Raw genomic sequence first — 13489 nt, 5'->3', positions numbered from 1 at the left:
TGCCATCAGCTCTCCCTGGATGATGGCAACTGTCTCCTCTTCCCTGAGCTCTCTGCTTCTTACTCTCCTCCGGTTATTTTCAATACAGAGGGGCCTTCTTACAACCGAAGTCAGATCCTGTCACTCCTCTGCTCAAAGCCCTCCAATGACCTTCCTTCTCTCTCAGAGTAAAAGCCAAGGTCCTTCCCATGATCCATAAGTCCCTGAGGAGCTGGCCTTTCTGTCAGTTCTCACTTGTCTCCAACCCTCTCACACCCACCCCTACCTTTGCTCTCTCTGCCCAGCCTCCCCAGCCTCTTTCCAGATGCAACATTGCCTCTGCATTGTCACACCCTCTGCCAGCAGAGGCTGGTTCACCAAACCAGCTATGAGTTAATAAGGACTAAATATCAGAGTTGAATCACTGGGAATGAAAAAGATCCAGTAAATCCAGAGCACATTTAAGAATGAGATATTATAAGACAGTGACAAATTGTAGCAAGGGGATTAAAACGGCTAGAAATAAATGTGTTCCTATATCAACTAAAGATATTTGGAAATATTTTGCTATATTATTTAAATAATTTGTTATATGTATTATGTGTAACAAAGTTTTTCACGTGTGGAATTAGTATGCATTTCAAAATCAGCATTTCAAAGTATCTTTTAACTCTAAAATTCTATAATTAACCGATATTATAAAAAATAATTACCTAAATCAAATATAGATAAGATTTCCCACATAACTGTGCTTATAGAATATTAATACAGTCTTATTTAAATACTTGATTTAGGTTGCTGTATTTAAAAAATTTTTTCTTCAGCTATGTGGTTTTATGTGAAGCCTTTTCCTACTTCCAGAAATTTATTGAGAACCAGTGAAGTTTTAATTTTCCTGCCTATTGAGATCTCATTTTGAGCATTCCCCACCATTCTCTTGATAGACTGGGTGTGTGTTGTGTGCGTATGTGTGTGTTTAATGAATTCATTAATTCATCCACAAGCCAAAAAACAGAAATGGGTTCCCAATTTGGGGCAACTCAACTACCTATCATCATTTATGTATGTATAAAGTAAGACTGATTTTTTTAAAAAAGGAATTTGTATTGCAACCTACATGGATCAGACATAGAAAGACTCTGCTTGTCTGTCCCCTAACCCATTGCCAAGAAGAAAAAAGGCTTAAATAGTTCTAACTTCCCAACAGCCTAGCCAGAGAGGAAGGCTTCTTTCTTTGGATCATGCTGCCATTTCTTAAAAGTAGTAATTGCACAGTGCTTTAGAAGAGGGCTTGTTAAAATGCAGAGGATGTCTAGTGCTGGGGCCCAGGAATCTGATTTTGTGTGTGTGTGTGTGAGGAAGATTGGCCCTGAGCTAACATCTGTGCCAATCTTCCTCCACTTTATATGTGAGACACTGCCACAGCACAGCTTGATGAGCTGTGTGGAGGTCTGTGTCCCGGATCGGAACCTGCAAACCCTGGGCCACCAAAGCAGAGCATGTGAATTTAACCACTACACCTCCAGGCGGGCCCCAGGAATCTGCATTTTAACATGCTCCCCTAGTTTATTTATGCATGTTAAAGTTTGAGGATTAGTGCAAAGAAAGTATACTCCACATTCAGCATGAAAATGAAAACTTAATGAGCATTGCTTGAGGATTCTTAGTCAATACATAAGAGACATTCTCTTAACACATCAGACACATGTTTTCTGCCAGGCATTGTTAACAGCACTGAGAATACAGTTATTATTATTATTGTTGTTATTATTATTATTATTATTATTAGGTAACAGCTGTATTCAGAGATAATTTATAGGCAATACAATTCAACCATTTAAAGTGTGCTATTCAGTGGTTTTTAGTCTATTTACAGAGTTGTGCAACCATCCCAACAATTAATTTTAAAACATTTTCATTATTCTCAAAAGAATCTCCATACTCTTTAGCCATACCTCCCACCTCCTCAGCCCCAGAACCTAACTCAGAACCTAAAAACTAACCTACTTTCTGCCTCTATAGATATGCTGTGAACATTTGTGTACAACTTTTTGTGTGGACATATATTTTCATTTCTCTTAGGTTTATACATAAAGTAGAATTGTTGGGTCAAATTGTAACTCTATGTTTAACTTTTTGAGCAACTGTCAGACTACTTTCCAAAGTGGCTTCGCCATTTTACATTCCCACCAGCAATGTTTGAGGGTTCTGATTTCTCCACATTCTTACCAACACTTGTTATTATCTGTCTTTTTGATAATAGCCATTCTAGTGGGTGTGAAAAACGACTACCATGACAAGAACATTTGCATATGCTTATTGGCCAGTTGTATATATTCTTTGAATGACTATTCAGATCCTTTGCTCATTATTTATCTTTTTATAATTGGGTTGTATTCTTTTATATATTCCATATACAAGTCCTTTATCAGGTATATGATTTGCAAATATTTCCTACCATCCTGTGGATTGTCTTTTCACTTTCTTAATAAAGTCCCTCAATGCACAAAAGTTTATAATCTTGATGAATTCCAACATCTATTTTTTCTTCTGCTGCTCATGCTTCTGGCATCATATCTAAGAATCCATTGCCTAATCCAAGGTCATATAGATTTATCCCTAAATATTCTCCTAAGAATTTTATAGTTTTAGCTCTTACATTTAAGTGTTTTATCCATTCTGAGCTAAATTTTGTATATGGCATGAGGTAGGAGTCCAGGTTTATTCCACTGCATGTGAATGTCCAATTGTCCTGATACTATTTGCTGAAAAGACTATTTTTTTCCCCATTGAATGGTTTTAGCACCCTGTCAAAAGTCAATTGACTGTAAATGTGAGCGTGTATTTCTGGACTCTCAATTCTACTCCATCGATCTAGATGTCCATCCTTATGCTAGTATTATACTGCCTTGACTACTTACTTTATAAGTTTTAATATCAGAAAGTGTGAGTCCTCCAACTTTCTCTCTTTTAAGATTGTCTTGGCTCCTCCGGGTTCCTTGAGTTTCCACATGAATTTTAGGATCAATTTGCCGATTTCTACAAGGAAACCAGGTGGGATTCTGATAGGGATGCACTGAATGTGTAGATCAGTTGGAGGAGTATTGCCATCTTCACAATGTTAAGTCCTCCAATCTATAAACATAGGCTGTCTTTCCATTTATTTCCATTTCCAAGGTCTTCTTTAATTTCTTTCAACAATGCTTTGTAGTTTTCATAGTGTATGTTTTGCACTTTTTTGTTACATGTATTCCTAAATATTTTATTCTTTATGAAGCTATTGTAAATAGAATTTTTTTCTTAATTTCATTTTTGGATTGCTCACACAAGTGTATAGAAATACAACTGATTTTTGTATATTGACCTTGTATCCTGCAACTTGGTTGAACTAATTTATTCTAACAGTTTTTTAGTGAATTTCTTATGATTTTCTATATATAAAATCATGTCATTTGCAAACAGAGATAGTTTTACTTCTTCCTTTCCAATCTGGATGCCTTTTATTTCTTTTGTTTGTCTAATTGCCCTGGATAGTACTTCCAGTACAATGTTAAATGGAAGTGGCAAGAGTGGACATCCTGTTTAATAGGGAACTGATCTTAGGGGAAAAGCTTTCATTTTTTCACCATTAAGAATGATTTAAAAACAAAAAGACAGACAAATAAAAACAGAGTCTTACCCTTATAGAGCTTATAGTCTGATAGAGGAGACAGACAATAGTCAAGTAGTTGCACAAATATAATTAAATTATGATAAGTATGATGGCAGGAAAGTACCCCTGGCCCCATAGATAGATCCCAATGACCTTGTCCTTTCTTTCTCTCCAACCCTTGAGGGGAACAGTTAACTCAAAGCAGAATTAATCTAAAGCATCCTTGCTTCTGGGAGACAGAATTTAAGAAATCCACTACACTGTGAGCTTCTTGATGGCGGAGTCATGTCTTACTCATTGTTATAATTCAGGCACCTATATGGTACATGGGCATATAGTAGACTTCTAGTAAATGATTGTTAAATGCAAGAAGATTGGGAACTTAATATTTGTCCCAGGAGTTTCCAAGACAGTCTGAGAAACAGAGGCAAGGAACCGATTTCTCCAAAAACCATTTGCCTTATTTGACCCCCACTTACAGTTTCCCAAAGCAAGTATCATTCCTATTTTACAATGAAATGCCAAAGAGAGTGTGGCCCTAAGACTCAGGCAAGAAAAGCCTCTGCTTGGTCTCTCTCTGACTGTAACCTGGCTATATGTCTCCCTACTCTCTGGGCCTCCATTTCTTCATTTGTAGATTAGAATAATAATAGTTCATACTTCATGTGATTGTTGTTGAGGATCACATGAATTAACATATGGAGAGTACTTCAAACAGTGCCTGACATAGGAACAAGTTCTACAAAGCTAGCATTAGCAAGAAGCCCTCTTGGGAAACATACATTTTGAAAAGAGGGACATTGCTTCTTCTCTTCCCAATTAGAGAAACTCAGGAGTATTTCTCAAAGCAGTGTCCTTGCACTGTCTTACATCAGAATCAGTAGGATTATTGTTTAAAAAGTAGATTCCTGGGGGGCTGGCCCCGTGGCTGAGTGGTTAAGTTCACGCGCTCCGCTGCAGGCGGCCCAGTGTTTCGTTGGTTCGAATCCTGGGCGCGGACATGGCACTGCTCATCAAACCACGCTGAGGCAGCGTCCCACATGCCACAACTAGAAGAACCCACAACAAAGAATATACAACTATGTACTGGGGGGCTTTGGGGAGAAAAAGAAAAAAATAAAATATTAAAAAAAAAAAAAAAAGTAGATTCCTGGGCCCTATCCAAGATTTCCTATACAAGAATGAATAAGAATCCTAGGAAAGCCGCACTCTTAACAGGAGCCTTTAAGGTTTGAGAACCACATTCTAGAAAGACTGAATCTCCACTGCTATACATTATCCCAGGTAACTCCAACATACCCTTCTTTTTCCATCCCTTCCCTGTGCTTCTGTAAGGATGTTTCAAGTAACAGAACACCACCAAACTGATTTGCTATTAGCTAAGAGTTTCTTAAGAATTCATTTGTTAACTTACTCAATACCTTAAGTATTCTCATTGATCTATCCCACTGAGTTTGAACTTGTTTATAATTGGATCATTTAAAGAATAATTACCAGAGAATCTCAGCAGCCCCTTACCTTCTAAAGGAATGTGATTAATGGAACTCTCTGTACACATAGAAGTTTTAGTCCTTTTAAATCATAATAGAGAGGCTCTCCCATTGATACCTTCTCGGGCTACTTTGGTTTGCCCATCTCTTAAAAGGACTGGCCTGTCTATAATTTAATCCTGATTCAGGACCCATCCATACTCTCTAAGACTCACTTTTAAGTCTTCAGACAGTGCTACATTTATATATGGCATCTATTTCAGCTCTGAATTTGGAGAAATTCCAAAGTCTATGTATATCTGTAGATTCCCAAAAGGTAGACCACAAAGTCAAAGGAGCTTAGTTCAAAGGACAAGGAGAGCCTGTAACCTGAGGCCTCTGTGCCAACAACATCCACCTCTTTGGCCAAAACTACTAACTTATAGCACCCAGGTTGGGGCTGGGAGCAGGAGCAAGGATGCCAAGAAATCTTTCAGAATTATGCAGATTTTCCTTTGGCCCATACCTGTTCCTGCTGAAGCTGACAGTGAGATTATTCTTAATTACAGAATCTTCTAAGCAAGTGTTTGGTGTGATTCCTTATAGGTTTCTGAGTAAGACTGTCACTTGGAGACAGACTTCTCTAAGGTGAGTTTCGTCTTTGTTTGCAAATTACTGATGAACAGGTATGAAAATAACAGCTGATGTAACTTAACTGTTAAATTGTAAAAATGATAAGTTTGGAAGTAAAGTTTGCACATCATCTTGACCATCCAGTGTTGACACAAATATATGAACCGGGCTATTTAGGTCTGCAAAAATTGTGAAGCAGGCAGTACTTGAAGGTGAAAGGAGGAAGCCACACCAAGCTCTTGCCTGGAATTCTCCTTTTGGCCACTTTAGCATCCTAGTTAGATCCTGAAAATCTGTACGGAGCTACCATATAATCTTCTTGTTCCTCAGTAAGGAAACATTTCATATTTCGTAGCTATGGGACCCATGATGCCAGGTTTCTATCCGTTTATGCAGATGGGGATAGGACAGAAGTAGAGGAGGGAAAGAAGTCAAGGGGAAATAAAAGTAAATACATTTTCTAACCTACATGTAACCCTTTATAATATCAATTATTCCTACCTGTCAATTTTCCATGTTAGAATTAGATGCCTAGAATAATCAAATTTAATCAAAAGAGTAATATATTTGGAACAATTCTTGTTTTCTTGGCTTCATTACTAAATTTTGTGATTTAGAGGTATTCAACTTCTTTTTGTCTTAGAATCACTTTTCCTAGTCCTGACGAGTTCAGAGGGTCAGAGAAATAGAATAACTCTGATTACATTACCAATCTTGACAGTTGGCCTACCAATTGCATTACCTAGTTGCTTCTCATATTTCATCAGCAAAAGAGATGCCTCCATTGAAAATGGATTCAGATGTTTTAAAACCAGATTCTTTAGGGATAAAACAACAGTAGTTCCTGTTCTGAAAAATAAAGAGCTGTCTTGAGCCCTTAATTTATCCCTAGCACTAGCCATACAATCATTTCTCAGCAGCTCAGTCAGAATTGGCTCATAGTAGAGGGCCTGTTGTCCACTGCAATGGCTTATGTATAGCTTCTAGAAGATGCTTCCATGCTTCCAGGAATATGCACCTCATCTGCCTTTTCCTACTCTCTTTCTGCTTGGAGATTCACTATTCAAAATGGAAAGTATATCTACTAATTTAAATTAGTTCCAAGTAGGTCAAAGCTTACTGTTTATGAAGGATTATATGTTAAGTCCTTGAATACATTGATCTCACTTAGTTCTCATGACACCTCTGTAAAGGACGTATCTATTTTCCATTTTTGAAGAGGAAATAGATCTCAGAGAGGTTAAGTAGCTACCAAAATCACATAATTTTTAAGAGATTCCTCCCAATTTAATCTTAGGTTTGTCTGATTCCAAAGTCTAGGCTTTTTCCACCCACTTTTCAAGAAGGAAAAGTCATGAAATTACCCAAACCACCTGTCATATCTGGCCCCTGAACTTATCAAATCCATAGTGTAGCTTCAATCATCAAAAAGCCACATGATGGTCATTTTGGTATAAATCACGCAAACTTCATAAAGTAATTACTTAGATAAAAGTTATGCTGTTTTTCAAAGAATTACTGTAAAGTCTAGATAGCTACACACTGTTCATTTCTCCAAATGCATAGGATACAGCTATATGCAGACATTATATCAGTCCCTGGATGAGGATGGATAAGAGACATAGTCCCCACTCTTCTTCTCACAGCATCATGGCAGAGATAGGTCTGAAATAACATCTATTACCAGGAGTGCCATTCAAAATGTTTAATAACTATACTGCACAAGGACCAATCAATCAGGACAGACACTGGCTATATGCAGCTGGTATGGCTGAAGTGTACACTTATTGCCTATCAGCTTTGCCTTTAACAATATAATCAATAGTAAAATAGAGATATGTGTGAACACAGAAGGGGAGAGGCTGGAGGGAAGGGATGGAGGTGGTCATGAACGATTTTACAATAGAGAGGACATATGATCTGACCCTTGAAGGGTAAGTGGGAGTTTTCCACTGGACAGAAGAGGAAAGGGCGTTTTAGGCAGAGGGAAACAACCAAATGAAACAAAGTTTGCAAATGAGGTATCCAGAATAATCAAATTTATTGAATCAAAATGTGAAATAGTGGTTGCCAGGCTAGGGGAAGGGAGGCATGGGGAGTTACTAATCAACAGGCATAAAGTTTCAGTTAAGTAACGAGAGTAAGTTCTAGAGATCTGCTGCACAGCATTGTACCCATGGCCAACAATACTGTATTGTACACTTAAAACTTCTTAATCAAGAGGGTGGATCTCATGTTAAGTGTTCTTACTATAATAAAATAAAATTAAAATATAAACAAACAAACCAACCAAGGCTGGGTGGCATTGGGAAATGTCTGGAAGCCTGCTATGGTTACTTATGGAGCTCACAGAGGTATGGGTAGAGATGATGAGGGAAAATCATGTTAGGCCAGATCATGAAGGGCCTAAGCTAAGCTAAGGAGTTTTTACTTACTTACCTGGGCATCAGAGAACCTGACCATTTACATCTATGCTTGACACAATTTTGGTGGTATTGTAGAAAATATACTAGCAGGGGAAGAGCATTTAGAGGTTATTTCAGTAGTTTAGGGGAAATATAACGAGGGTCTCCACTGATATTGTTGCAAAGAGAAGAGAATGCATGCAAGAGGCATTTGGACTACATGTAATGGCTGATTGAATATATTGAGGGGGGGAGAAAGAATTGAGTATGAGTCCAAAGCTTTTGGCTTGAGCAATTTTGTTGGTTTTTCTTGAGATAGGACAGGCAGATGGAGATAACATCTCCAGTATGTTCGGAAAGTGAGCAAGATAATGATCTTGGTTTGGGACATAGTGTGTCATGCAGAACTCCAGATGGAGAAGTCAAACAGGAAATTAGAAATACAGATGGTTGACAATATCTATTCTGCTTAATTAAATCATCCAATGTCATATACATATGTATATACATACATATATATGAACCTATATATATACACACACATACTTGACAGACAACTCATGGCCTAAGGAGGAAACATTTTGAAACTAAAATATGTAATTACTCCTCCTTTAGGAGAAGTTAGGTTGAAAATAACATTTATTGAGTTGGTGCTTCTTATGAGCCTGATGCTATCTTTTCCCAGCTTGTTTTCATTTGTCCAAAGAATAGAATGGAGATGCTGAATAGATCTTTCTGAATTAGAACAGTTTGACTTGGTTTTATGGTTTGAGTCAATTTATAGATCGTATATTATAATCTATAAATATCTGAATGTATTCAAAAACTGAGTTTGGCCTATTTACATATTTCATCGTGCTGATAAGGCCAAGGTTAGATCCTGATTGCCTTAGAGGTGAGTTTGATTGCACATATACCTGAGACAGGTCTATGAAGAGGGTTTTTATTATTTTGCTTTAGTGAATTCCAAAATTGCATACTGTTGTCTAGTAACAGACTGCACATAAAACTCCAGCACTGACTTGGCAAATGACAACCAGGGGATTTGCTCAGTATTGCTGCGTGGTCTGAACTGGCACTAGTCTACACTCTCGGTAGTAAATCTTCTTATCAATGAACAAAATAGCATTAAATAGCTCCCTCATTTACACAATCTTGCATTAAAGTGATTCACATATGCATGTAATATGTTGTGTGATCAATATCTCAAGTCACACTGAAAGCATATTCTATTTCTATTTAGTTACCTGTCCTCACCAGGGTAACCAGGAAAAATACTAGGAAGTTGAGTAGTTTATTTTTTTTGGCACATTCTTACGTACTGGTGTCACTGTTTTCCCAGCCTTCAGGCACCTGAAGCCATCAAACTAGCTCGGCTTGCCTAAAGGCCACCTCTGCAGTATTTCACTCAAACCAGCCCTTTACATGTGTCCAGATTACCCTTCCTCCTCCTCTCTGGTGTCATTTAAACTCCCCTTTAGGACAACACCACATTTTAGGAATTAAAGTGTATTCACAGTTGTAGAAACATGATTGGCCAATCTTCCCAGGGCAGGGGGTGTGCGCAAGCACATGTGTGTGTGTCCCATAACGTAGAATGTCTGCTTGGCTGAATGAGCTGCTCCACGCTGTGCTCTGTGAGAGGAGGGAAAGACAGCTAAGCAGGTGGATAAGTTGGCAAGTGAAAAAGGCAAGAAGCCTCGCAGCAGGGTGAAGTCAAGGTGCCTGTAGGTAGAAGGAATCGGACCATTGGGACTAGAGAAATTGGTTCTCACCATTTCCTCCCCAGCCCTACATGTCCTCCCATCCTCTAGGATAGGACAATGAGACCAGCACAGACCCTGAAATGCCCCCACCCTCTCAGACTCTATTTTCTGAATGTAGGGGTTACTCCCTAACTGGACTCTAGAAATAAGGCAATTGGCTCTGGTCAAAATGTCAAAGAAAGAGAGGTTTGTTTTTACTTTCTAATCCCCCCACCCCCCCACTGAGTTATGTGTAGGCTATCTCTATATTTAATAGAAGCAACATATTGCATCAATTCTGAGATGATATTTTTTCACAATTTAACACCTCTGAAATTGGGATGCATCATGTGATCAATGGCATCTTATGGCATTGGTGTTGCCTGGACTGAATTTCTTATATAAGCACTTATTTCCAACAGTTACCTAGGACTACTACCAACCTGAGACCACTTTAAATTAAATTCTCTTCCTGGGGTTTTTTTTCTATTTTTTCGCTCAGGAAGATTCACCCTGAGCTAATATCTATTGCCAAGCTTCTTTTTGCTTGAGGAAGAGTCACCTTGAGCTAACCCAGTCTCCCTCTATTTTGTATATGGGTCACAGCCACAGCATGGCTAATGAGTGGTGTAGGTCCACGCCTGGGATCCAAACCTGCGAACTCAGGGTGACAAAGCAGAACATGTGAACTTAACTACTAGGCTACAGGGACTGCCCCCTGTTCCCGAGGTTTGTGAATAACCCTGGTGCCATGAATTCAGCCCTCACACTTAACACGAGTAACAGCTGTGGTTCAGAATCTCGGGAGATTTTTCTTCTCTCTCTCCTCCCAGTGCTAAGGTTGAGAAATACAGTCTGTTTCTTGGGGGTCCAGCTTTCTGCCAATGTCTCCTATTAAATTCCCTATATTGGACTTTTCCTTGGTAATTGATAAAATAATGGTGTATCTTATAGCCAAAAGAATTTACAATATTGGAACTGAAAAGACCAAGGACAGAAATTCTTCCTAATTTCCTAATTCTGAGCAGCAACACTGCCTTCTTCAAGTCTTTGCTTGTCTTTCAGAGCCTGCCAACATCTCTCAAAAAGAGCCAGGTAATCATCCTTCAGAAGAAGGATTCACTATGCAATTTGTAGGTATAATGGGATTTTTTAATTTGTAATTTCATCAAGACGTAATTTGTGAGTAAAGATTGTGATAAAGCTGTAATTACAACTGTGTGATTTTGTTCATTGCTTTTGAAAATACTTATAAGGTATCTATTCTGTGCCCTGGAGAAGGAACAAAGATGTTCAAGAAATGGTCCCTGACCTCAGGAAGCTTAGAATCTATTACGATTGGATAAAGCACGTGCAAAATAAATGTGATGTAATGTAGAAAGTCATGATGCCAGAGGGAAGGAATGGAAAATGTGCCCCATAAATATTCAGGAGAGAAAGAAATCATTTCTAGTTTGGGGAGAATCAAAAAATACCTTGTGGAAGATATGGCTAATAAAAATAATAAGAAAAATAATAAGAATTACCATTTTAAATGCTTCACTCACATTACTTTATTTAATCACCTATGAAATACATATTAATTCCATTTTACACATAAGAAAACTCGTTTTGAAGGATGGATAGATTTTTAGAGGCAGAAGCAGTGTTGGGAAGGGTGTTGCTCATCAGTGGGAACAGTCAGAACAAAGGCCTGAATGTGGGAAAGCAAGGGGCACATACAAAGTCACTATATAGATTAACTTGGTTGGAAGATTGGATGGTAAAGGCAAGTAACAAGAGAGATAAAACTGATGATTTTGTTTGAGCTAGGTCATGAGGGAGTAGATGGGAGTTGTCATGGAGATAGAATAAAATAACCTGGCAGATGGTTTATTTTAGGAATATTGTAGGAAGACTTTTCAAAGATGAAGAACTGATTTGGGGATTGAATGTCTAGGAGAAAGTGACACTAGGATAAAAAAATACTAAAAACAAGGGAATATGACATATTCAGATTCTGTCCTATATGAGCTTAATTATAAATGTCCTAACACTGTCTATGTGAATAGAGAATGCGCTTGGGGGAATGGGCAAACCAGGTGTGAAATATGACCAATGACCTTAGGGTTTATAAAGCTATGAATATGAAGAATTGTCTCCCTGGAGGGATAATCTTAGACTGTGTCTAGACCAGAGTGGGTCAAACTCAAGTCCAGTTCAGGCAGTTACCACAAGGTACCAAAGGCGGTCCTCGTAGGGTGGACCACGGTGCCTCACATGGTAGGTGATGACTAACTGTCATCAGGGAAGACTTTCAGGGCTCAATGAGAGAAGTTGGGAGCAAACTTGAGCCACAAGGAAAAGGACTGATTTAGGCTAAGAAGCCAGTGTTATCCCATTGCCAGTTACCAATTTCCTAGGGTACAAGGTTGACCTTTAAGAAAGATACTCCCCATTCCACCCTGTGGTGAACTGTCAGGAAAACTGGGCATCAATGACCTAGGCAGAAGAAACAGCTAAAGAGCCTTCTGGGTGGGGCTTTGTGGTCTTTTCAATCTTTGGGTTTGAACCTTGAATGTCATACCCCAGAAGTAAGGATAATAGACAGAAATAGACTGGTCTTCACAGAGACTGAAGCCCAGCTTCAAACTGTAATAATCCTTGATTGAATTACTTAAGTTAATATGGACTTCCTGGTGTCCCTACCTCCCTAATGTATCTTCTCTGAAGGAATATAATATCACTTTAGGCCTAAATTATATGTATAATTTTTCCATAAACAATATTTGGTAATTAATCCAGAATACTCAGAAATATGTGGAAACAAGACAAGTTCCTAAATACAAACAGAAATAACAGATATAAGGAACTTATACAACTTAATAGCAAAAAAATAAGTAATTTGCTTAAAAATGGGCAAACGACCTCAATAGACATTATCCCAAAGAAAACATACAAATAGCCAACAGATACATGAAAGATGCTCAACATCACTAATCATCAGGGAAATGAAATTGAAACCACAATGAGATATCACCTAGCACTTGTTAGGATAGCTTTTATCAAAAAGACAAGCAGGGGCAGGCCCTGTGGCCGGGTGGTTAAGTTTGCGCACTGCGCTTTGACAGCCCAGGGTTTCGTCGGTTCGGAGCCGGAGTGTGGACATGGCACTGCTCATCAGGCCATGTTGAGGCAGCATCCACATAGCACAACCAGAGGTACTCACAACTAGAATATACTACTAAGTACTGGGGGGCTTTGGGGAGAAGAAGAAGAAGAAGAAGAAAAAAAAGAAGATTGGCAACAATTGTTGGCTCAGGTGCCAATCTTAAAAAAAAAAAAAAGACAAGCAGTAACAAGAGTTTGCAAGGATGTGGAGAAAAGGGAAGCCTGTACACCGTAGGAATGTAAATTAGTACAGCCACCACGGAAAACAGTAAGGACCGTTCAGGAAAAAATTAAAAATAAAACTATGGGGCTGGCCCCGTGGGCGAGTGGTTAAGTTCGCGCACTCCGCTGCAAGGCAGCCCAGTGTTTCGTTAATTCGAATCCTGGGTGCGGACATGGCACTGCTCATCAGACCACGCTGAGGCGGCGTCCCACATGCCACAACTAGAAGAACCC

General features: G+C 38.7%; 1 protein-coding gene across 21 annotated transcripts in view; it reads left to right on the top strand.

The window, feature by feature from the left end:
- LMNTD1 (lamin tail domain containing 1) overlaps positions 1–13489 on the top strand; it is a 369615-nt gene that overhangs the window by 302934 nt on the left and 53192 nt on the right. For 2 of the 21 annotated variants that reach the window (XM_070271088.1, XM_023643269.2), the window contains one exon: positions 5707–5748. The exons of the other annotated variants lie outside the window; for them this stretch is intronic. The gene's annotated coding sequence lies outside the window, so the exon portion shown is untranslated. The remainder of the gene's footprint in view (positions 1–5706; positions 5749–13489) is intronic. 21 annotated transcript variants of the gene reach the window in all.

The sequence above is a fragment of the Equus caballus genome, chromosome 6 (assembly GCF_041296265.1).
Source record: "Equus caballus isolate H_3958 breed thoroughbred chromosome 6, TB-T2T, whole genome shotgun sequence".
Taxonomy (NCBI): Eukaryota; Metazoa; Chordata; class Mammalia; order Perissodactyla; family Equidae; genus Equus; species Equus caballus.
This window is presented reverse-complemented; position numbering and strand designations above follow the sequence as displayed.